The following is a 23,276-nucleotide window of genomic DNA, read 5'->3' on the forward strand; positions in this document are numbered from 1 at the left end:
ACAGCAAAGCGCTTCCCCTTGAATTATTATAAAACCTTTCCCTCCTTATTTCGTTTTTTCCCTTTCGGTAGTTACTCAGAGCCGGCTTCTTTTCCATCGCTGCCATCCAATAAGTCCTCTCCGCCTCTCTGACCTTCCGCTTAATGCTCCTTGTTGCCATATCGCCCGCACTGCTAGTCGTATATTTACTGGTGAGCCTCCTAGTTCTTTTTCTCCACTGCGTGTCAACGCTTTTTCTATACAAATACCTGAAAACCTTCTCTGCCCATCTAGTCTTCTTCATTTTCCTCAGCCTCTCTTCGAATCTCATTTTGCTCTGAGCTTCCCTCACTTCGAAGCCTGTCCATCCCATATCACCCTTTACAGCCTCATTTGTCGTCTTCCCGTGAGCGCCCAACGCGAGGCGGCCCACCGTCCTTTGATTTACATCCATTCCTGATTGTACCTCTGACTTCATGCACACCACTGAGTTCCCAAATGTAAGCCCCGAGACCATCACACCCTTCCACATCCCTCGAAGCACCTCGTACCTATTATATCCCCTAAAGCTCTGTGCTTCATAATTGCAGCATTGCTCTTTCCCTTTGCTACCGATGCTTTCTCTTGTACCTCCATATATCTGCCCCCCTCATTTACCCATACTCCGAGGTACTTGTACTCGCTTACCCTCGGTATTTTTCGGCCCTGTATTATGACCGCATGGTCTTCGTGATCATTGAATACCATCAATCCACATTTTGTTGCACTAAATCCTAGTCCTAGAGCCTCACATTCCCTTCCGCATATATCTGCCAGTCGCTGTATATCATGTTGACTGTCCGCAAATAAGACAATATCATCAGCTTAAAATAGACCTGGAAGCTTCTGCTCAACCATCGTGCCGACCTGTTTGTGTGACAAATTAAATCCAATGTTGCTACCTTCTAGCGCTTTTTCCATCCTCACCATGTACAGCATGAATAACAGCGGGGACAAAGGACATCCCTGTCTCAGCCCCTTGCTAATTTCAACGCTGTCCTTGCTACGTATTCCTTCCCATTCTATACAAACTGTATTTTCTCGGTATATTTCCCTCAAAAGCTGTATACAGTCGTCCCCTATGCCCACTTCTTTCAATATATCCCACAAAATTTCCTGATTAACGTTGTCATACGCCCCGGTGATATCAAGATAAGCTACGTATAAGGGCCTGTTTTCTATTTTCGATATTTCCATACACTGGGTAAGAACAAACAGATTATCGTCTAACCGCCTGTCGATTCGAAATCCATTCTGAAGGTCTCCCAAAATATCATTTTGTTCTACCCAGGCTTCTATTTTTAATTTTACTGCCTGCATCGCCAACCTGTATAGCACCGATGTAATGGTTAGCGGTCTATACGAGCGAATGTTATCCTTTTCTCCCCTGCCTTTATAGATTAAGTTCATTCTACTTTTTCGCCAACTGTCTGGTATTTCCCTCTCCTGTAAGCACTTTTCTACGGCTTTCAGCAGTGCTTCTTTAGTTTTATGTCCGAGTTCGTTAATGAGGCTGACGGGAACCCCATCTAAGCCCGGAGTAGTGCGCTTAGTAATTTTTCCTTCGGCCTTCTTCCAATTGAAATTCTCGTACTACATCTTCGTCGGTTGCACTCCTTTGCGTACTTTTACTCACCGGGGGAATCCCCTGGGCGACCTTTTTAAACGAATCGGCTGTTATCTTCGGGATGTAACCTAGCGCTTCATACCCTTCCAATTGATTTCCTCCTTCATCTACCAAACGTTGTTGCATTGCGACAGACTTCCTACCCAGCGCTTTTAGGTGGCTCCAAAATATCCTAGGCGCGGCCTTCTTCTTTTCGCGAATGTCTGTCATCCAGCGTTCACTTTCACCTTTAATTTTTGCCTCGACTAATTTCTGCACAATGGATTTTCGCTCTAAATATATTTCCCATATTTGGTTGACTTCGTCCTGTGGCCGCTTCTCTTTTTTTCTTGTCTGTGCTCCCATGATGCCTCACGTCGCTTTTCGATCGCCTCCCGGATTTCTTTGTTCCACCAACTTTTTGGCTTTCTCTTTCCTTTCCAACGAATAGTTTTCTTCTCTTTTTCCATTTCTTTCGTGATTACATGTAGCAGCTCACTATACTTCCAGTCTTTGCCTGGTAGTTTGTCTACTTTTTTCTCGACTCTTGCGGCTATATTTGTTATTTGTTTGTCATTTAGATACAAGCTGTCAAACTTGGATGCTATGTTCTTATTTTCAGTTTTATATACCATTTGTAATATTATGCGTTTATGATCACTACCCAAGCTGTTAATGCCTTCCTCGTCTATTCTCATCTCTCTAAGTTTGTCATATATTCCTCCTGTCATGAGACAATAATCAATGTTCGATTGCCTGTTTCAGAGTTCCCACGTGATCTGCCCCTCACACTTAGGCCCCACGTTAACTATCTCAAGACTCTCCATTGGTGTCTGAATAACCGTCAAGGTCATGAATGTGAGCGTTCATGTCCCCTAGGAGGATTATTGGATTATTTCGGCATCATGACCAAATTCTTTAATATCGGTGCTTATGCATTTCACTATCTCCAGATTCTTTTCTCTGCAGTTATTCCCCGTCCACAAGTGAGCTACACCTAGCCACGTTTTCTTTCCACCTACTGTGCCCGAAACCCATATGTGCTCTGAACACGTTTGTTTCACTCTATCCCATTTTGTTCTGCTATGAATTAGCATTCCAACACCCCCACCTCCCCTTTCTGATGTGATCCTGTTACATCCTTCCCAAATATAATTGTCAATATGTGGTGGCTCTTCCAAGTCTCTAAGGTGTGTTTCTGTAACCGCATAAACACCTATCTGTTCCTTGTTTAACTGTTCCTGAATCTCTAACCATTTTGCCTTTTTTCTGCCACCCTGCATGTTAATGTAACTTATTGCAACACGCGCCTTCTCCCTTCTTTTACCTTTTCTCTGGTTTTTCGCTATACTGCCTGTCAAAGAGTCCCCCTGGTTGTTTTCCTCATTACAAGCTACCCTGGGCACCGAAGGGCCCGTGTGCCCCCCAAAAAATCTACTGCGCGTCCTGCAAGTCGCCAACCCACCTCCTGACCAAGCCTCCTATCGAAGTGTATTCCGTCTCTTCGAAAACCACCCCACCTGTGCACCTCTCTGTTTATTTCCACTACCTCGATGCCTTTCTCTCGACTCATCTGCCATACCTCTTTGTTTGTGTCGACAACCGCCCTTTGCAGGTTGCAGTCACGCACCGGTACCTCCGGTATTGTGCATACCACTATCTGCACCTGAGGGGAAATGGCACGCATGTCGTCGACCCCTTTCGCCAATGTGGTCGCTAGTTCGGCTGATTCTTCATTCAAGACGTCGTTTAGACCTCCCGCGATTATCAAGAGGTTACGTCCATTAGCCTTAGTTGCGAGTTTTGCGCTAGCTTGTCTCATCACTGATACCAGCCCATGTCCCGGGAACTTCCCTATTAAAACTCGTTTGTCGCCTCTCACCTTTTCCTTGACTGCTTCTGCGCATCTAACTAAATTCGAGTCCCCGGCGATTATCACGTGCTCCGACTTTTCTGCAGGACTGTCCCGCACCTGGCCACTGCCTCGGTTACTAGCGCGTGCCACTGCTGCTTTGTTCCCTCCCCTTCCCAAAACTACTTCGCGGAAGCTGGGTCCTGTGACCCTTGCACCTGTCTTTTCCAAACCTGTTTCCCCCTTCGCGTCTACCACTGTGGGGGTCGATGCCCCGCGGTCGCTTGCTTCCTTGTTCACCATTACTACCTTTGCTAACTTCTCCTCGGCTGACTTAAGCCTTTCCCCCATAGCCATCGTTTTTTCCCGCTCTGTCGCCAACGCATTCTCCAGCTCGGCGATTCTTACCATGAGCTCATTCTGGGCAGCCATCATTATTTCCATTTTCGCCTCTAACTCGTATTTTACACTTGGCGTCAGCTCCCTCTGTCATCTCATCCGTGGGAGTGCGCGCTGTGCTGAATGCACATCGCGCACTCCCACGGCAACCGGAAGAAATAAAAAAAGTGTAGAGAGGGGTTACCTTGGAGCATGGCAAATCGGTGGAAGCAAGACGAGGTGTTGCATCGTCGGTGTGGCGAGTTGTCGAGAGATGGCGCTAGTTTGTTTTTGTGCAACTGAATCGTAAACTTCATTCAAAATGCATGGGATCTTATGGGGGGTTGGGCGAAGGTGCAACCGCCTTTCTACTCACTAGTCACCAGGGGAGCCGAGCGGTGGCGCCATCATACCAGTGCACGAGGCGGCGAGCCCGCCCGGCCTGGGCGCTATTTTGCAAGCATTCTGTCACAGAACTATGGTGGCTTACAGAACCGAGGCGGGACCGAACGGAAGAACGAGAGGGAGCAAGTAGCCAGTAGCTAGCTAAGGAATTTGTGAATGTGTTCAGCGCACGAAAAAATATGAAATTGTTATAGCTGAACATTAATATTGTCTGACATTGTTTTTGAAACCTTTAAACTGAAGAACGCGATTACTTTAACAATTTATTTGTGTTAGCGTCTTGACATAGCGCTAGGTAGTGTCACAGTGTCGAGAGACGGTCGATAGTGGCGCTGGCTACCAACCAATGCTTCTAGTATTTGTCCACTTGTAGTAATAGTTGAACAGCGCGAGCATTCGAAGCGTTATTCAGGCGAAAGTGCCGCCGGAACTCCTCTTCTGTCATCACCTCAAACACATCTTCTACCTCGGGGCTTCGTTTCTGCGTGACTGCAGCAGCCACGCAGGCGACGCGAAATGGCATGAACGAGAACGGAGACGCCATTTGCGTAAACTGTCGCAAAAGGGAGATGGCTGAATACTAGTCAGCGCGTGAAGCCGCTCCTCCTCTCTCCAACCCACGCGCATACGTTTCGGTCCAATCCAAGTCATCCGGAGACCGTTTTGCATCCATTTTTGTCGATAGAACGGGGAGAGGAGGTCGATGGAACGAGGTCTCCGGCAGGGGCGGATCCAGGGACCTTCTTCGTGGGGGCGGTTCCTTAATTCAATTGGGGGGGGGGGGGGGTATTGCACATATCGCAATAACTAAAGGGAAGGGGGCGAGAAGGCGAAGACATATTTCTTCGCATTAGGTCTGGATTTTTTAAGTTATTGCAGCCTCCTTCTCTCATATTATTGCATGCGGCGCGATGAAGTGCTTGCTTGAAACGCGAGAGAAAGGAACCGGTGTTCTTTACAAAGGACTGTGGTGAAAAGTATTTGCACGTGCAGTAAATGTTCGGAAACGGGAAAATAATACACTAAAGATTTTGCTGTAGTTGCGATCGCCGGTTTCAAGTACCTGATCCAATACGAGCGAGCTAGAACGATCGCGCTTTCATTATTATCAAAACCGTCCGAGAAAACGGAGCCGCTAATGCCACGTTGATTTTTGTTTCGTTCAACTTAAATCTAAGAAAGGGAAAATAGACAGCCACCTGTTTGTAGCACAAAGCCACAAGGAAATCCATACGGATTTATCAGAAATAAAGCCTCTTAGTTGCCGAAAAATTCGTCCTGGTCCGGGGATCGAACCCGGGACTAACGCCTATCCGGGGCGGTCGCTCTACCAATTGAGCTAACCAGGAAGCTAGCAATTGGCAGCGCGAGGGCGAATCCATCGACAACTCGAAGCAACTGGACACATATTGCTAGCTTCCTGGTTAGCTCAAAGACCATATGAACGTTGCAAATATACGATGCAACGTTCATATGGTCTTTGAGCTAACCAGGAAGCTAGCAATATGTGTCCAGTTGCTTCGAGTTGTCAACTGGAACCCATGCGTCGTGACAACATTTTCAGACAAGTTAGTGACGGTGGTTTGGGTTTAATACATTTGTATCTATGGCAAACAGTTTCACGCTTCTTCTTTTTCCGTGACAATTCCCATCCCATCATTCGTTCGTTCTTGCAAGTTAACTTTGTTAATTGTTTCCCTGACTTGGTTGTTTCCTCAAACTTCTCCGCACGCCCATGCCTGTGGGGATTTATGGAGGAAGTTTACTCTGCTGTTCGATTTCTTAAAGCCCGATTTTCAACAGAATATTTGTATACTGTATCACGCAAAACACTATATAAGGACTTAATATCTATGCTCTTCCCACCTCCGCTGTACCGATCATCATATTTTGATCTTCCAGGCCATGATGTGTTGAAACGAGTGCAAAAAATGTATATATCTCCCAATTCAAAACATTCTTCTATAAACTCCATTCTGAAACACTCCCCCGTAAAAACATGGTTACAAAGAAAAGGCATTTTTGTATCCTCGGTCAACTGCCGTCTCTGTGATGTACCTGAAACAATAGAGCATTGCTTCGTGAGCTGCAAAGATGCGATTCTTTTCTGGGATGTCCTTCAGCGAACTCTGCAGAAAGAATTTGAAATTAATTCGTACACTATTCGTTATTTGATGCCAACACCTCTTGATGAAGTGCCGTACGATATGTTCCTTGTTATTGGTATGCACAGTTGTGGAAGACGCGAATGCAGGACCGTAACGCAGAGCCGATCACCTCGTCACGTATACATTTCACCCGAATGGTTATTAATTTAAAAGAAGTTTACGACGAACTTGATTTCAGACCGGACTGGTACACAATATTGGCGAGGTGCTTAGCCTCGCCACCTTTTCTGTGCAACACCTGATGAAGAACTCTCCCTGGAATGAAGGACTATAAGTTAGTCTTCCAGTTTTGTGGAAGTGCTTGTACTTTCATTGTCGCTAAGTGTCTGTAGTAGTGTAACTCTACTGTTGTGATACTGTGTACTATTTTCATACGCATTCTATTAAATACCATGATCAAAAAAAAAAAATTCCTGGTTAGCTCAATTGGTAGAGCGACCGCCCCGGATAGGCGTTGGTCCCGGGTTCGATCCCCGGAGCAGGACGAATTTTTTGGCAACTAAGAGGCTTTATTTCTGAGAAATCCGTATGGATTTCCTTGTGGCTTTGTGCTACAAACGGGTGGTTGTCTATTTTCCCTTTCTTTAACCTTCCGCCACCTTGCGGGATTCCGCAGAACTGATTTGCAACTTAAACATCTGTATCAAGTAGTATCAAGCCTCAGCTTAATCTAAAAGACTTCGGAAATCATGTGCACACGAAACCAATTCACTAATGACTGACTTATATTGCAAAGCCTCTCTCGGTGGCAAAGTTCTTCTTCCCGATACGACGCAGCCATCTCCCTCACAGTTTGTTGTTTTCTTTTCCTCGTGGAACAACAAAAAAACTTTTCTCATTTTTCAACGTCGTTTGAGCAGCCAACAGCACCGGAAGTCGGCATCGTGCTAAAGGTAAGAAACCTACACTGGTAGCGCGAATTTTTGCTGTGGTTCCACGCTCCCCCATGGTGTCGTTTTTCGGCGAATGAAATTCACGGCGGTCATCGGACGGAGGGGAGGACGGTCACGCATATTTACAGTAGCCCAGAGGGGACTGTGACGGTGCCCAAGAAGCCTTTCATGAACACTGTTGGCAGTGGCGCCCTGTGTGTGCGTGTCTCTCTCTTCTTGTCCATCGTCTTCGCGCCTATTACCTCAGATAATCCAAGAAGGCTTCGTTGGAATTGTGCATGGGGAAGCAGAAAAGGGCAAAGATATGTGGAGAGAGAGAGCACGGGGAAGAGATTCTCCCTTTTCCCTTTTCACAGTTCTTGTCGGCACTTTCGTAGAAAAAAATACAGACCTTACTTCGCAACTCGTGATGGCGTATAACCGTTTCTCAAACAAAGCAACGGAATGCTCCACCTATTGAAAATTCAAAAGGACGGACCCCCTATAGACACACCATTTCCTCGTACTGACGCACTTTTTTTCCTTTCCTTAATGTCCCCCGCTCCTCGGGTCACAATGAAATCTCCCTTGTACTCTCGGGAGCGTGACGATGACCAATTTGGGCTTTCATCGTCACACTCAACAGGGCAATGCTCACTTCCAAGAACGTCCTCCCAAGGTCATTTAACTCCAACTGCGCCGTTGGATGTACTGAGAGGGACGATCGAGCGTCAGGCTTTGCTGAAAGGCCTCATTGGGCACTGTCAGTAGTCGCCTTCCGGCCAGGAGCCTTCGAGGCAGCAGTGAGTAAGACGTACGGCGATGTTGGGAGATCAAAAGTAAAGAGATGTTTACTTGATTACATAATGGTAGCGGATGCATCTTCCAGCGGTCCGAAGCCCGCTAAATGTCTCGGACGATTGCTAGGGAAAATATTGTTCACTTCATTTGTCCACTAAGATAAGTCTCCACACGATGCCCCGAAGGGGAAGAACGTGGGAGACCACCTCCGTCCCACCCCCGGGAAAACGCGAGGCGAGCCCGTCAGATTTGGTCAGATCCTCCAAGCAACCACCACGTAACTGCACCAAGAAGTTCCAGGCGAATTACTCGATGGAGCCGATAATTATCTTATTCGTAGGGGGGACGACAATGCGACATCGCCGAGGTAATCCCAGACGCATGGTGACCGACCCCTGCACCTGGAGACGTATTCCAAGAAAGGGCTGAGCGTGTCATCAGTGCGAGCCCCCTCCTTTGACTCATTTCAGCTCAAAGCTTATCTGTTAATATTTTGGAAAAATTGTTGTTTATATAGCCACTGGTGGTGACTAGCTGTGTTGCCGTCTTGGACCATGTGTCTCTGACAAAAAGAAAAGAAGAGAAGGCTCCTTTCTTGCTGCTGCTGTAATGGGCACGCTTATTTCAACGCCCTTTTACTAACGGCTTGGCCTTATTGATTTTCCAGTTTTGCTAAAGTTTTGCGAAGCAGTATGGGGAACACATCAACAACAAAGACGTGCGCTTACTTCCAAATGAAGATCTAGTGTTTCCTACACACATAGGAAAAGCAGAAAGAAGAATTGAACAAAACAAGGAATGCGAAATGCAACACAAAAAGACCCCCCTCCGATCGCCGTGTGGCCGCGCTGGCGTCTTCCAGAAATGCTAACTCCCTTATGGGACAAGCGTAATACCCCTCACTGACACATGGGCAAAAATACTTTGCAGTTAAACCCGTTTTGTTGCTCTGAAGGACCCTTTGGAGAGAGTTTGCGCTGATGACACACGGCACCACACTAAGTCTTCTAGGTGGTTTGTGGCCTCCGCGATTAGCGTCGGTTTCACAAATGAGCGCCGCATGAAAAAAGAAAGAGAAAAAAGGCACTGCTCCTTAAATTTGCGGTGGAGAACACATTTTTAAAACCACTCTGTCGGTTGGCACCCATTGTGCAGACTACAATGCACCACAGTATCGACAGTGTAAATGACACTGCCGGAATTCAACATGGTGGCGCTAGCGACTTCATGCGGGCGTACGAAGGAAGACTTCACTGCCACAGCAGTGCATTTTTGGGGGGCCACGCATATTTAAAAGGTCACAGAGGGGATTAGTCGACACCTGGTGAGCCTTCATTGAAAGGCTGCAGTAAAGTTGAGTTCTTCACCCGCGATCCGAGGATCACGATTCAGCCAGAGGCTGACCACCAGGTTAGTGAAGTTTTTATACTCGAGGTGTCCCATCAGAGACGGTCGTTGCGGCGACTTGCAAGTCAGAGGCTTGGAGATTGTGGAGCAAGTAGTTTTATATACAGCAAAGGTTACAAAAGGTATTTACAAAATTCTGGCCGGCTACTTTGGACATCGTCCAACCTCGGGAGAGCACTGCCTAGCAATAACACCGCTCAGACCAGACTGTCCTTCTTCCCACTGTCGAGCTTTTTCGTCCCCTCTTGAGCACCTACTTTCCCCACTTGCAGTCATGGGGTCTCGGCAACCTTGGCGCGCCTATTCCTAGCGTCCATGCAGCTGTACCTGAGGGAAAGGGCTCTACCGAAGGAGAGGGGTGACATTTGGAGTTCTTCCGTGATAGCATACTCGGGAGAGTTGCCGCCACCTGCTGTCTTTCCTCTACGCCAACTTGCCTCCGGCGACTGACCTAGCTGTCTAGCCGTGGTGGCATTGTACTTTGCCCAGGTGGCAGCCGCCCGCAAGCCCCGCGTCTTCCCTCTGCGCGGGCGACGTTGCGGGCATACCGGCGCCAAAGGCCTCTCCCTGCTCGCTGGTTTCTCCGAACCTCACAGCTGCATTCTTGAGTTCTACACTCTGTATGCGAGAGAATACTCTTCACATTCGAAATGTGCATGCGGAATCCGCTTTTCCGAAAAGGAACATTGCCGGGAGGGAGAGACTTCTTCGTCTTGATGTCTTGGGACGGAGCTGGTCCCATGACCGACTTTCCGGACGATGCCCCCTCACGTAAAGGACTCTACAGTACCCGTTGTTGAGAACCGCCTCTGCCCGTGGGGACGTGGTCGACGTAAGGTCCCTGTATTTTTCAAAGGTAGCGCAAACCATTGTCCGAAAAGGAAAGGGAGAATTTCCTTCCCGCCCTCGGCGTCTCTCCTCTCTTCTTCGCCCTTTTGTGCTTCCCTATTGGACCAGGCTCGACACTTGACCAGTTATCCCCGATGACCCCTCCGCCTCCTGCTCTGGCGCCGGAAAACGACGCCATTAGTGGGCGTAGAAACACCGCCGCACGTGCTCGCTGTGCGTGAGCGCGGGCTTCTTATAGCTTTTTACAGTTTGCAAGATGCCATCGGCTGCAGCCAGATGCCAACTTCTTGCGCTGTTGGCTGCTCGAACAGCATTGCCAAGAGTGTCAAGCCTTTTTTTTTTGTTCCTCGTGGGAAGGAAAACCTCAAACGGCGAGCGATATGGTTCCATTTTATCGGGAGAAAGAATTTCGATCGCTACGACGGGAGGCTTTGTGAGGTAAATCGACCACTATTAAACCCTTTCACATATATTTGCCATTCGAACTCTTTTAGATGGAGCTAAGGCTCGATACTGATGCCTAAGTTAGACAAAAAAAAAAGCGGCGTGACATTTTCGGCAACGCTCTCTCGTACACTACATTTACAGCGAAAATAATTGTTCTGCGAAAATTTACTGCAACGTTTGAGAAAAGTATCTTTGCAAGATGTTTGTTTTCTCGCTCAACCCTGGCGCGACCCGTAGATTTTACAAAATTAATTTGCCAAAAGTCGTTAAAAAGCTTCCTCTGAGAAAGTCGTAGCTGCTCCTTTAGCGCTCATAGATAGAGGGTGGTGATGAGATTGTACAATAAAGAAAGAGACATGGCAAGTAATTAGCATCGATTGATCAGCGTAATTTGCTGAACGTAAAAAAAATTTACTTAGCAATATGCTGCAAAGCTGCCCGTATGCAAAACTATAATTTTAAACGCATGTTTGTTCTCCAACCCTCTAATTTTTTTCCCTGAACTATATGTTTATTTGAAGCAGGTGTAAGTTTTTATTCTTTGTGTTGTCGGTTTTTATATATTTTTTTAAATTTATCCGATTTCTCAGTGTTTCTGATTCAGTGTTACTGATACTCTGTGTTCAATAATAATAATTATTATTATAAGACAGTTGGTGCATGTTTCTCTTTGATGCGCTTTATTATTTGTTGTAGTTTTGAGCACTTCGGGCGTATTTCTTTAGGCAAATTACAGAGGGCACATTGGAGGATGTCTGTATATTTCAGAAACACTTCACGGACGATCAGTTTTAGCCAGTCATCCTTGCGACAAATGGCTGCAAGAAGCTAAAGCCTAATGCGGTTCCCTCCATATTTCTGCAGCGGCCAGTCTGGAACAGTCTCCAATTAAAGAACTAGCTCCAATTAATGAGCCCGAGCAGCACACGATGGAACCAAAAAGATATTTACCTGAGGGGCAACAGAAGCGCGTCAAACCAGTTCGAAAGAATGCGCGCTGGGGGTATTTAGTAAATAGGTGCCTCCCCCGTGTTGTGTGTTCATAATTTGATGTAGCGTCTGATTTTCCGAAATGCGTCTTGTGAACAAACACCACAGTATCCGAAAAGAAAAACGGCAGCTGCAAATACTTTTTGGATTGCGTTTAATATGTTCTGCCCCTTGTTAGCCTGGTGCGAGCGACGCATCCTATACTTATGAACTCAAATACAATGCACAAATGCTAGGTTTTCAAGTTGTCAAAACAGGTCCCAGGTCTAGAAAGCTGTTTGCGCGTAAGGTGCCGCAATGAGATTTCTTATATATGCCGGCACCAGTGTGCGATTTGGTGCTTATAAAACGCGAAATGATAGCTAATGTACCGACCAACCACAAACTAGTTTTACTACACATCTTACGTACGAACAGCTGTGTGAATCTGCGCCCAGAAATGTCGCGTTTCTAAGCAAGTCCAAGCAAGCGCTTCGACGCGCCGCATGTGGGCCGGGCGCGCCTTGCGAGTCTCGCCCAATAATGGCGGCCGGGCGAGGAGGAAACGGCGCTGAGAGGAGGAGTTTGCGCTACCTTTGAAAAATAGAGGGACCTTAGGTCGACGTGGTCGCATTGTGTGAGAGTGTCGTAGAAGGTGATTCATATGCAAGTCGTAGAATAACAGAGAGCTGAGCTAGTTGGTACGTATTCATTCTAAAAAGAGACAGGGCGTGCAAACACGGACACAAGAAAGAGATCAGGACACCACAAACGCCGACTAACAACTGAAGAGACGCGCAACGGCTGAAAAGAAAGAAGGCACGAAAACTTATCTGCGCATGCCCATGCACCCGGCGAACCTATCAATCCGGCACGCGTGGCGGTCTACGTGGAAGATAACTGTTAAGGCATTTGATTTCATCTTTATGCAAGTTAATCGACGGTTGGCTCACGCATGCGCTACCACTATTCTCGATATGCCATGCTTCAATCATCAGGCGCGTTTCTTCATTTCTAGGCCGGTACAACACTGCGCATTCATCGAATTTTGGCGCGCACTTACAATCTCGACAATGTAAAGATAGATTAGAAGGTGAGCCTCCTGTTAGCGATCTCTTATGTTCCAACAATCTCTGGTTAATGCAACGGCCCGTCTGTCCTACGTAGAAGCGGCCGCAGCTGAAAGGGACCTTATACACCACACTCGTACGGCAATCAGTGAATTTGTTGGTGTGTTTTACGAAACAATTATCGGTCCGCTTCTTGTCTTTCACTCGCTCATTCTTCCTCTGCACAGCGGCACAAATCTTACCTAGCTTATTGGCAGCCGTGAAAACAACATTAACGCCGTATCTACTTCCTACCTTCTTTAGCCTGTGAGATATGCAATGAATGTACGGAATACCTACGACACGTTTCTTCCTATCGCTTTCTGCAACCATGCTCGGACTTAACACAATAGACTTCTTTAAACGCTCAGCGACCGTGGCCACCGCATCACGAGGATACCCTACATCTAAAAGACGCGTAACCTGTGCGCTAAAACTATCACTCATTTTGTGCTCACACGACTTGGTGAGGGCTGACTTAAGGCAAGACATGGCGATGCCGTTTTTTACAACCTTCGAGTGCTTCAACGAAAAATTTAACAGCGGTTTGGAAGATCTAGGAGAATACTGCCAGCACACGTGGTTCTTCTGGAACGTTAAGGATATGTCTAGAAATTGTATTCATTATTCCAGACAGGGCGTGTTTGCACGCCCTGTCTCTTTTTAGAATGAATACGTACCAACTAGCTCAGCTCTCTGTTATTCTAAGCTTCATTTCTAGTACTCTGAGCCCTTTTCCGTGTTCTCCTACTTATCTGAACAATCCTGCCTCTTTGGCTTCTTTAATTGCTATTTGCTTGGTCCGTGCTAGAACTTTTTCATGGTTTTCTAAGAATAGAGTTTGCCCAGTTGAAGTTCAGCTTTTGTGCGGCTTTCTGCAACCATCTACCGGACATGCCAGGAGGATATGTGCCATATTGACCGCGGAATCATGGCGTCAAGTGAGATTTTACCAGGAATGCCTCAAGGTCCGTTGCTCGACTTCACGTGACGACCGCCGCCAGAAGCAGATATTGACCTCGAGGCCCACCACTGGAAACGCCGGCGCCACCGTCGGCGTGACGTGCTTGGCAGGATCACGTGGCCTCAGCGGCCGCGTCGGCTGCTTGCGGAGCACTGCCGCGTGCTTTGGAAACGAGTTTCAAGTGCCACATGCGCTGCGGTCTGTTCAAATTCGAAGTTTTCTCTCATTTTCTACTCAATTGAAACCCTTGTAATAGAGCGGCTTACGCAACGGAGCCCAGTGTCAGCCTGTACCGGTAACCGCGGGACAAGAAACTGCGTGAAGCATGGGTTGTAAAGCTAAGAACCGGCAAGTAGCTATCGGCTACGAGTCTTGTGTGCAAGAAGCACTTCCGCGACGAAGACTTGCGTCACTGCGTCGGGCCTGCGATGTTCGTTGACTAGCAGACAGCGCGCACTGAGACGATGGCTCGCGCGCGCTTCCCGCCGGCAAATGATGCTTATCTGCCACAGGATGGAAAAGCCGCTACCTTTTACCACGTGCGATACCATCTCAGAACCCTCCCGTGCGACCTCTTGATCGTCGGCCCCGTGCTCAGCCTCCGCAAAATCAGCTGCAGATGCGCAGTTCATTGTTTAGATACGTTGAATTAAAAAACGCACAGGGTCCCTTATGCATTCACTAAAGATGACTAGAAGGCAAAAGCAATCTTCTTCTTGTCAATAGTTGTACTGATTCTCCATCGCCCCCCTCCAAAAGCGTTCTGCACCTAACGCCGTTTTGCACGGCCTCCGTGACCGATCACGGAGGCAATGCAAAGCGACCATGATGTGTGAATACGTCATCATGTGACGTCATAGTGACGCTACATATATTGGCGATCTGTGACGTCATGATGACGCCATATGGTGACACCGTCACATGACGATTACTTTTTGCATCACTCGTGTTGCCGCCGACGCGGGACGCCGACAGGCAATCTCCCCATTTGATGAGGCATCTAGGGCTTTCGCCTTCATAAGCTACATAAGTTTTGCATTGCCTCCGTGATCGGCCCAGCGGTCACGGAGGCAATGCAAAGAGACCATGTCGTGTGAGTATGTGATCATGTGACATCACGTTATGTCACGTCATGGTGATGTCATAATGAAGCTACAAATTTAGGAGATCTGCGACGTCATGATGACGTCATCAAGTGACGATTATTTTTTTCGTCACTCGTCTTGACGCCGCCAACGGTCAGTCTTCCCGTTTGAAGAGGCATGTAAGGCTTTCGCCTTCATATTAAGCTACGCGACGTTTGCTGGTGGACTAGCGAGCAGGGTTGCCAATGGTGGCTAGTTTTCGCCAAATTGGCGAATTTGAGAGGCCCGTGGCGACCTAAAATTATGAATGGCGACATGGCGAATTTTTGGCGATTTTCAGCTTAGGTCTCCACTGAGCTATGCATCCTAAGCTCAGTGCATTGCCAACGAATGAGCGGCACTATTCTTTGTATTTTTCTGGGTTTTGAGGTGCATATTACGCGCCGTTCTGTATGTCCGTCCTGTAACTCGTGTGTATCTCCTCAATTCATCTAGATGCTTCTAACTCAATTCATCTAGATTCATCTATATGCTTCAGAGCTTCGCTAATGTTTCGCTTCTGAAGGGGCTAGATGATGGGTTGGTCGTGTGTTCCGGCCATTTGTTCCGCCAAAGCTGCAACTATTCTGAATAGCTTGGCGACCTATTCACCGCTGCAGTATCCCCTAATTGAGCTCGTATAGCGAAGATGGGCGGATACGCGGGTGTTCGTGCAATAAAAAATTATTTATTCAGGCATTTTCTACTGTTCTCGGTGAGCGTGTGCAATGGAAACAATTGCTATATAACATTTTACAATGTCTACCTGTTCAATTATAACGCACTGGATTGACGCGGGTAGATATTAGTGATTATATATGAAAGGGACAGTGGCGTCCGGTATCATATTAGTTCACACTGAAAGGTATAAGACTCACTAATGAACGATACCTGTAAGAATTCTGTCTTACTACTTTCAATAAGCCTGTTAATCCTTTTTTTTTCATATGAGGGGATGTAAAGCTGTCTACAAACAACGCCTTCGCGGCTTTCGCCCAAGGTTTACCACACTTTTACCTTTGAAACGAGTGGACAGGGATGGAAGGATATCATGAGCGTTTTATCCTTTCATACTTGCGCCTCCGCGCACATCTTGCGGCTAGTCGGAGAACCAGGTGCACCAAGCACTCCCATGGTGAAGGGGCGATGCGCCTGGCATTGAGAAATGTCAAGATACTTTAAGGGCTTTGAATGGCACTGTATTCTATGGGGCTATACATCAGTGAAAATTCCTATTACTAGGATATGCCGCACACATCTAGAATGGCGACTTTTTTGGCGAAATTTCTAAAAAAAATGGCGACTTTTGGCGACTTTCTGCTCGTTTTTTGGCGACATTTACTCGAAAGTCAGTGGCAACCCTGCTAGCGAGAGTCAAATGCTGCGGCTGTGTGCTGCATTTATGTTGGCAATAATATTTTTTCAGTCGAGCTTGCGTTCCCCTGACGCAAGCACAATGTGATAAAAAGCCCAAATTTATTTGTGCCACTCTCAAACTCACGTTGGGCTTCTCCAACCCCATGTATTTTCTTGGAGCCTCATTTATTTACGTGGGAAAGATGCCACCCTGTTGGCGTTAGACACGACACTGCTGCCAAAATTGCTGGGGTACTCGTCAAATATTTTCTATCCTGTTTTGCGGCTGCTGGTTGCTGCAATAACTTGTATTTTATTCACCGCTATTTCAAGTTCATGTGGGCCCTAGTTGACAGCCGACGTTTGCAGAACAAGTCCGGCAAACGTTACTGTATTTTCTTTCTTTTCCTTGGCGTTGCATGCTACTACATGCTCCGTTTCGTAGACTGCTTGTCCTTCCACCAGCAATTTCGAAGTGGTGAAGCTTTGGTCTATGAATTCGTTGATGACAGAGAGCGGCAAGTTCACTGGAATGCAAAGGGATCGATAATTAAGGAGCATTAAAAAAAGGCGTCGCATTTGGTCATGTTTTGTGCGAGCACCAAACGAAACGAATGCACTGAATAAAGAAACAGAAGCAGCGGGATTTGCCCGCTGAGAAGACCGATCAATACGCAGTGCGATACAAGTTGTCAAAAGACATTGAAACGTACACGAATTTAGACCGAAAAAAAAAAAACACTGAATCGTCGGGAAGGCACATCACAAAGTTGCCATGCGCACCGAAGTCGTAGTTGTAACGAAATTGTTTTTGAACTGCTCTGATAGCGCCCGCGCAACAGTAGTTGTTTGTGTACTCACAAATTCTCATATTTTGCGGCCTAAAGTTCACAGCGCGGTGTCAAAACGCTCTCGTAGCAAAAGCGAAACCATCAGTACGAACATACATGCAGACGCTCATACATGCGGGCACCGTCAGTCGTCGCGAACCCGTGCGATCGTTGGCTTGAGGCTTCTTTCTGTTATGCTCCGTTTGGTTATACAGGCAGTCTACTCTAACGAGATATTTCACATAGTTTGCACTCAGCGAGTGACTACCTTTCACGCAAGAAGCCGGTTTAGGGGTCTCCAACGCGGTGACAGCGTGAAGCGGGTGCTCGGTTTTCTGCAAAGAGACAGCGACTGTAGACTATCTTGTGCTTTTACTTCGTCGAAAATTATTATTTTGACAGTAAAGAACACAGTTCCTTTCGAAAGTACTTACAGAAATGCCCTGGAGGGCTTCCGCGAGATGTTTTTGTAGAGCGCCGACAGCAAAACCTACGGGGAGCGCGCCGGCGGTATCCTGCCTAGCACGCAATCGAGGCGTGTCCGATAGAGGGCGACTCCGTAACTCCTCGAGGCCAATACGCCGACTGGATGAGGGTAGCTAACCAGCATGCGGAATTCATATGGAGGGTAAAACTTCGAGAACTTCAACCATGTAAGAGGAAGATTATTTCTACTGTTTCACCGCAAAATAACTTGCTAGTCCTTGGAGGAGCTGCCTTAGATGATAGTCACTGCAAAACCCTAGCCTTAGGTCCTAAATACTGTTTTAAGCCGAACCGGAAACCAATAGACGTTTTAAGTTTGCCGCGTACATTCACTAGACTTGTTTCTGAAGAAGAGCGTTCCCACTGCATTTCAGACTGCGTTGCTAGCATCAAGGGTTCTAATATGCATCTCAAGTGTTCTGATCCTATCCGGCCTTTGGTTAATTACTGTGTCGAGAAGAAACTCAGGCCAGTAATTTCAGATAAGGAAGGGTATTTTGTAATTATGCCGGACAGTTTGTTCTCAGAAAAAGCATTAAGAGCCATAGAAAAGAATTTTAGGGCGGTAAAACTTAAGCCATCGGTAGTTAGGCAACGTGCTGTCGACCTTTAGTTAAGACATAATCTTGAGAGAATAGCATGTAATGTCAAGAAGGCTAAATCACTTACTTTAGAATTGTTTTTTTCAGCCAAAACACATAAGAACGAGATTCCGTTTCGAGCAATCGTTTCAGAGCAAGGCACCTGGCAAGTCGCTGTATCTAGTTATTTGCAGAACTGCTTAACCTCTTTGAGTTTTTCAGAACCTTTTCGTATGCATAATTCTCAGGCGCTAGTTCAGTTCCTCTCAGAGGAGAACCCCGGCTGTTGTAAAGCTTTTAGTATGGATATTGAAGACCTGTATTATTCTTTGCCGCATAAGGACTTGTTAAAAAGTGTTAATGAATGTATTAACGAACAAGGGCACCAGACGGTTTTCACCGATAAATGTGGTGTTTCTACCGGGGCATTTCTAGAAATCCTTTCCATGTATTTAAAGTCGACGCTGGTAGGTTGGAAGGAAGGCGTTTATGTGCAGAAATCAGGGATATGTATTGGTTCTAAGGTTGCTCCGGTTCTTAGTGATTTATACCTTAGCAAGATTGACAATATTTTGGAAGGCGCCCTAGGTAATTCGGTTATTAAGGTTTTTCGTTATGTGGACGATTACTTGATTTTTTGTAGTGATGAGGACTTTGAAAAGGTGGTAACTTCCGTGAGCGAAAAATTTGAATTAAATGGAGGAGGGCTGAGCTTTACTAAAGAGGTGCCTCAGAATAATGGAATACAATTTCTAGACATTTCCTTAACGTTCCAGAAGAACCACGTGTGCTGGCAGTATTCTCCTAGATCTTCCAAACCGCTGTTAAATTTTTCGTTGAAGCACTCGAAGGTTGTAAAAAACGGCATCGCCATGTCTTGCCTTAAGTCAGCCCTCACCAAGTCGTGTGAGCACAAAATGAGTGATAGCTTTAGCGCACAGGTTACGCGTCTTTTAGATGTAGGGTATCCTCGTGATGCGGTGGCCACGGTCGCTGAGCGTTTAAAGAAGTCTATTGTGTTAAGTCCGAGCATGGTTGCAGAAAGCGATAGGAAGAAACGTGTCGTAGGTATTCCGTACATTCATTGCATATCTCACAGGCTAAAGAAGGTAGGAAGTAGATACGGCGTTAATGTTGTTTTCACGGCTGCCAATAAGCTAGGTAAGATTTGTGCCGCTGTGCAGAGGAAGAATGAGCGAGTGAAAGACAAGAAGCGGACCGATAATTGTTTCGTAAAACACACCAACAAATTCACTGATTGCCGTACGAGTGTGGTGTATAAGGTTCCTTTCAGCTGCGGCCGCTTCTACGTAGGACAGACGGGCCGTTGCATTAACCAGAGATTGTTGGAACATAAGAGATCGCTAACAGGAGGCTCACCTTCTAATCTATCTTTACATTGTCGAGATTGTAAGTGCACGCCAAAATTCGATGAATGCGCAGTGTTGTACCGGCCTAGAAATAAAGAAACGCGCCTGATGATTGAAGCATGGCATATCGAGAATAGTGGTAGCGCATGCGTGAGCCAACCGTCGATTAACTTGCATAAAGATGAAATCAAATGCCTTAACAGTTATCTTCCACGTAGACCGCCACGCGTGCCGGATTGATAGGTTCGCCGGGTGCATGGGCATGCGCAGATAAGTTTTCGTGCCTTCTTTCTTTTCAGCCGTTGTGCGTCTCTTCAGTTGTTAGTCGGCGTTTGTGGTGTCCTGATCTCTTTCTTGTGTCCGTGTTTGCACGCCCTGTCTCTTTTTAGAATGAATATGCAAGTCGTTGCGCTTTTGTTACTTCCTGCGATGTCGCCGTGTTCAGTAGACGCTTTTATGAGCGGAGGAACCTCAATCTCCCGAAGTGTTGGCCGCCAAATCTATAACCAATGATAATGAGCTGTGCGAACATGAAACAAAGGCCATGTGTTATGCGATTTGTGAATGTCTGTTTGACGCACAAGTCACAACCATAGTGTTGTGGTGTGCGTGGATGTGCGGTAAGTGCGTGTGTTACGTGATCGAGGATCGATCGCTATCAGTTGGACTGTCATTTGGGCGAATTACTTGAACCAACACTTTTATTTAAGCTTCGTCTTGTGTAACTGCGCGCGACCGATGCGGAATGCGCAAGTTGGAAGCGACGGGATGTGAACAGGCGTTCACCCGACGTTATTGTCCGAGTGGCTGTTTAACTATGCTGTCGCCGACGATGACAATCGGTTTTCTAAGCAGTGTCTGTTTAGGTAGTTGTGTACAAATGAAAAGGGAAATAAAACAGCAATTTTATTGCAAGGAGCATTGTCTAGCTTACATTCACGACACCTAAACGTCTTTCTAAAAGTCAACATTGCCGCAGCACAGTTGTGTCATGCGGTGAAGTGCACCAAATGTATTGTATTGAAGCATACATAGTGCGCGCGCGCGTTTGTGTGCCTTAATTATACAAGCGCCGTCCTCTGTCTCATTAGTGCGGATGCAGTGGACAGCATAAGATATGGGAATATGGGAGATGCCTTCTTTCAAATGGCAACGCTAGCTAACATTGTGCTCAACCCCCTGTCGTAAGACCGTCACAGTGTGGTTAGCAGTAATATTTTTCTTTTGTTCCCCTCCTTAAAGAATGTATATTTCTCTAAATCAACAACCACTGGCTACTATCACACCGGTGCGCCGATTTCTTTTGTTTTTTGCTTTTTTTGTCCTTTTGCACACTAGACACTGCACAGCGGGGATTGCAAGACAGCACCATAAGGTCGGAATGCCGGCACGACATCGGACATTTCCTTATATTTCCTTCGAAGGTGATGGCGCCGCATAATTCGATTTCAGGCGTGAGGCTCGAGGAAGCTCAGGCTCCGTCACATCTGTACGCGTTTGGGGCTATATAATGTCCGATCACTTGCAGCACGCGGTTGTCGGAACGTTTTCCGTTCGCAATTTGCCGGATGACATCGCAGTGTTAAACGTATGCAAGCCCTCATATGGCACACCGTGCGAAGCATTAAAGCTGACAAATATTTTGACGCTGCAGTTGCTATAGTGCCACCATTGTGATGTACCAGTCAAGATACTCTGGCCGACGTTGTACAACATGTCTTGTATGTACTGGTGGCTGCTTTCGCTCGTGATTTTCTGCACACTGCGACTGACTGGTATGATGTTACGAACAATTTTGGCTTAAAAATTCCGAGCAGTATGGCACCCTTCTATGAACAAGCAGAGCGTTAAGTTATTAAGTCATTAAGTCATTTCTTAGCTAACCTAATGCCCTTTCGGCGTTTCTGCCGTCCGTCCGTCCGCCGCCCATCTATCTATCTATCTATCTATCTATCTATCTATCTATCTATCTATCTATCTATCTATCTATCTATCTATCTATCTATCTATATCTCTATCTATCTATCTATCTATCATCTATCTATCTATCTATCTATCTATCTATCTATCTATCTATCTATCTATCTATTCGATCTGTCTGTCTGTCTGTCTGTCTGTCTGTCTGTCTGCTGTCTGTCTGTCTGTCTGTCTGTCTGTCTGTCTGTCTGCTGCCCTGCCTGCCTGCCTGCCATGCTGCCCTGTCTGTCTGTCTGTCTGTCGGTCTGTCTGTCTGTCTGTCTGTCTGTCTGTCTGTCTGTATGTCTGTCTGTCTGTCTGTCTGTCTGTCTGTCTGTCTGTATCTGTCTATCTATATATCTATCTATCTATCTATCTATCTATCTATCTATCTTATCATCTATCTATCTATCTATCTATCTATCATCTATCTATCTATCTATCTATCTATCTATCTATCTATCTATGCTATCTATCTATCTATCTATCTATCTATCTATCTATCTATTATATCTATCTATCTATCTATCTATCTATCTATCTATCTATCTATCTATCTATCTATCTATCTATCTATCTATCTATCTATCTATCAGTTTGTGTCTTGGCGCTCTCGTGGTCGTCACCTTAACATCGTATATTACAAAATTGGCATAGGAGCGTGAGTGAATGACGAACACGATTCGCAGGTCATCACATGAATAACGTGAATTCTCTGTCGCGTACATCATGAAACCCTTTCCACCAGCCACGTGTGGCACATACCCGCGTAACACGGCCCGTGGCTTCATATGCGCCACAGGCGATTCACAGTATACATCAACCTATGATGAGCGAGAATAGATTTGAAACTTTAACGCGAGAGTTTTAAACCCCAATGAGCGAAGAATCCCGATGGAAGAATATACAGCCGGAATTGGACTCAGGCATTCCGCACGGTAGTCGATTACTCCACTACAGAGCTACGCCAGCACCTTAAACCGCTTAGAAAAACGACCTTACACAAGCGCATGTCGGGGCCGCGCCAGTTGTGGCTGCAGTGTTGGCTATCCAATTTTATAACAATGCAGTAAACATTGCATAGAAGTGAGCGTTGGGCGAGTTGGTATTGCATTCCAGATTGCATTTTGCGCGAAAAACACGATCACGAAGGGGAGGACTACGAGACGAGCGCAGTGTCGTAGTCCTTCCCTTCGTGTTCGTGTTTTTCGCGCAAAATGCAATCTGGAAAGTAAGCATTGCCCATGTACACCTATGACTCCGCAAGCTACTGTCAAGCGTTGCTCGAATAAGCCGACGACCGCTATTTACGCACACAATCGCAATGTAGCGTGCGATCGTTGCGATGAAACTAACGTCTCTGCTTCAATGTGAGTGCTGACGTTACGTCAGACCATGAGCTGCGCTTGACACGCCAGTGTAGTAGACGTACCTGGCAAACCTTCGATATTCGCACAACTACTCAATTTGCACAAGGACGTCCATCTACCTCGTAGCGCTAGGCTCAAGGGAAGAACACACAGGTCCTTAATTCATTCGCTTAAGACGACTCGAAGGCGAAAGCCGTCTTCTCTTTCTTCTCAGTCGATGTATTAATACTCCCCCGGCCCCCTCCGAAAGTTTCCTGCACCTAACGCGGTCTTGCAGTGCCTCCGTGATCGGCCCACCTTTGACCAAGCGGCAATGGCATGTGATGATGTCATCATGCGGAGTCAGTGACGTCACGAT

At 46.5% G+C, this 23,276-nt stretch overlaps 1 non-coding gene across 1 annotated transcript; it reads right to left on the reverse strand.

Moving 5' to 3' along the window:
- Positions 1-5,534: 5,534 nt before the first annotated feature.
- Positions 5,535-5,608, reverse strand: Trnap-cgg (transfer RNA proline (anticodon CGG)). Its single transcript has one exon. It is a non-coding gene; the product is annotated as a tRNA-Pro (tRNA).
- Positions 5,609-23,276: the final 17,668 nt, after the last annotated feature.

Source organism: Rhipicephalus sanguineus, chromosome 3 (genome assembly GCF_013339695.2).
Source record: "Rhipicephalus sanguineus isolate Rsan-2018 chromosome 3, BIME_Rsan_1.4, whole genome shotgun sequence".
Classification (NCBI taxonomy): Eukaryota; Metazoa; Arthropoda; class Arachnida; order Ixodida; family Ixodidae; genus Rhipicephalus; species Rhipicephalus sanguineus.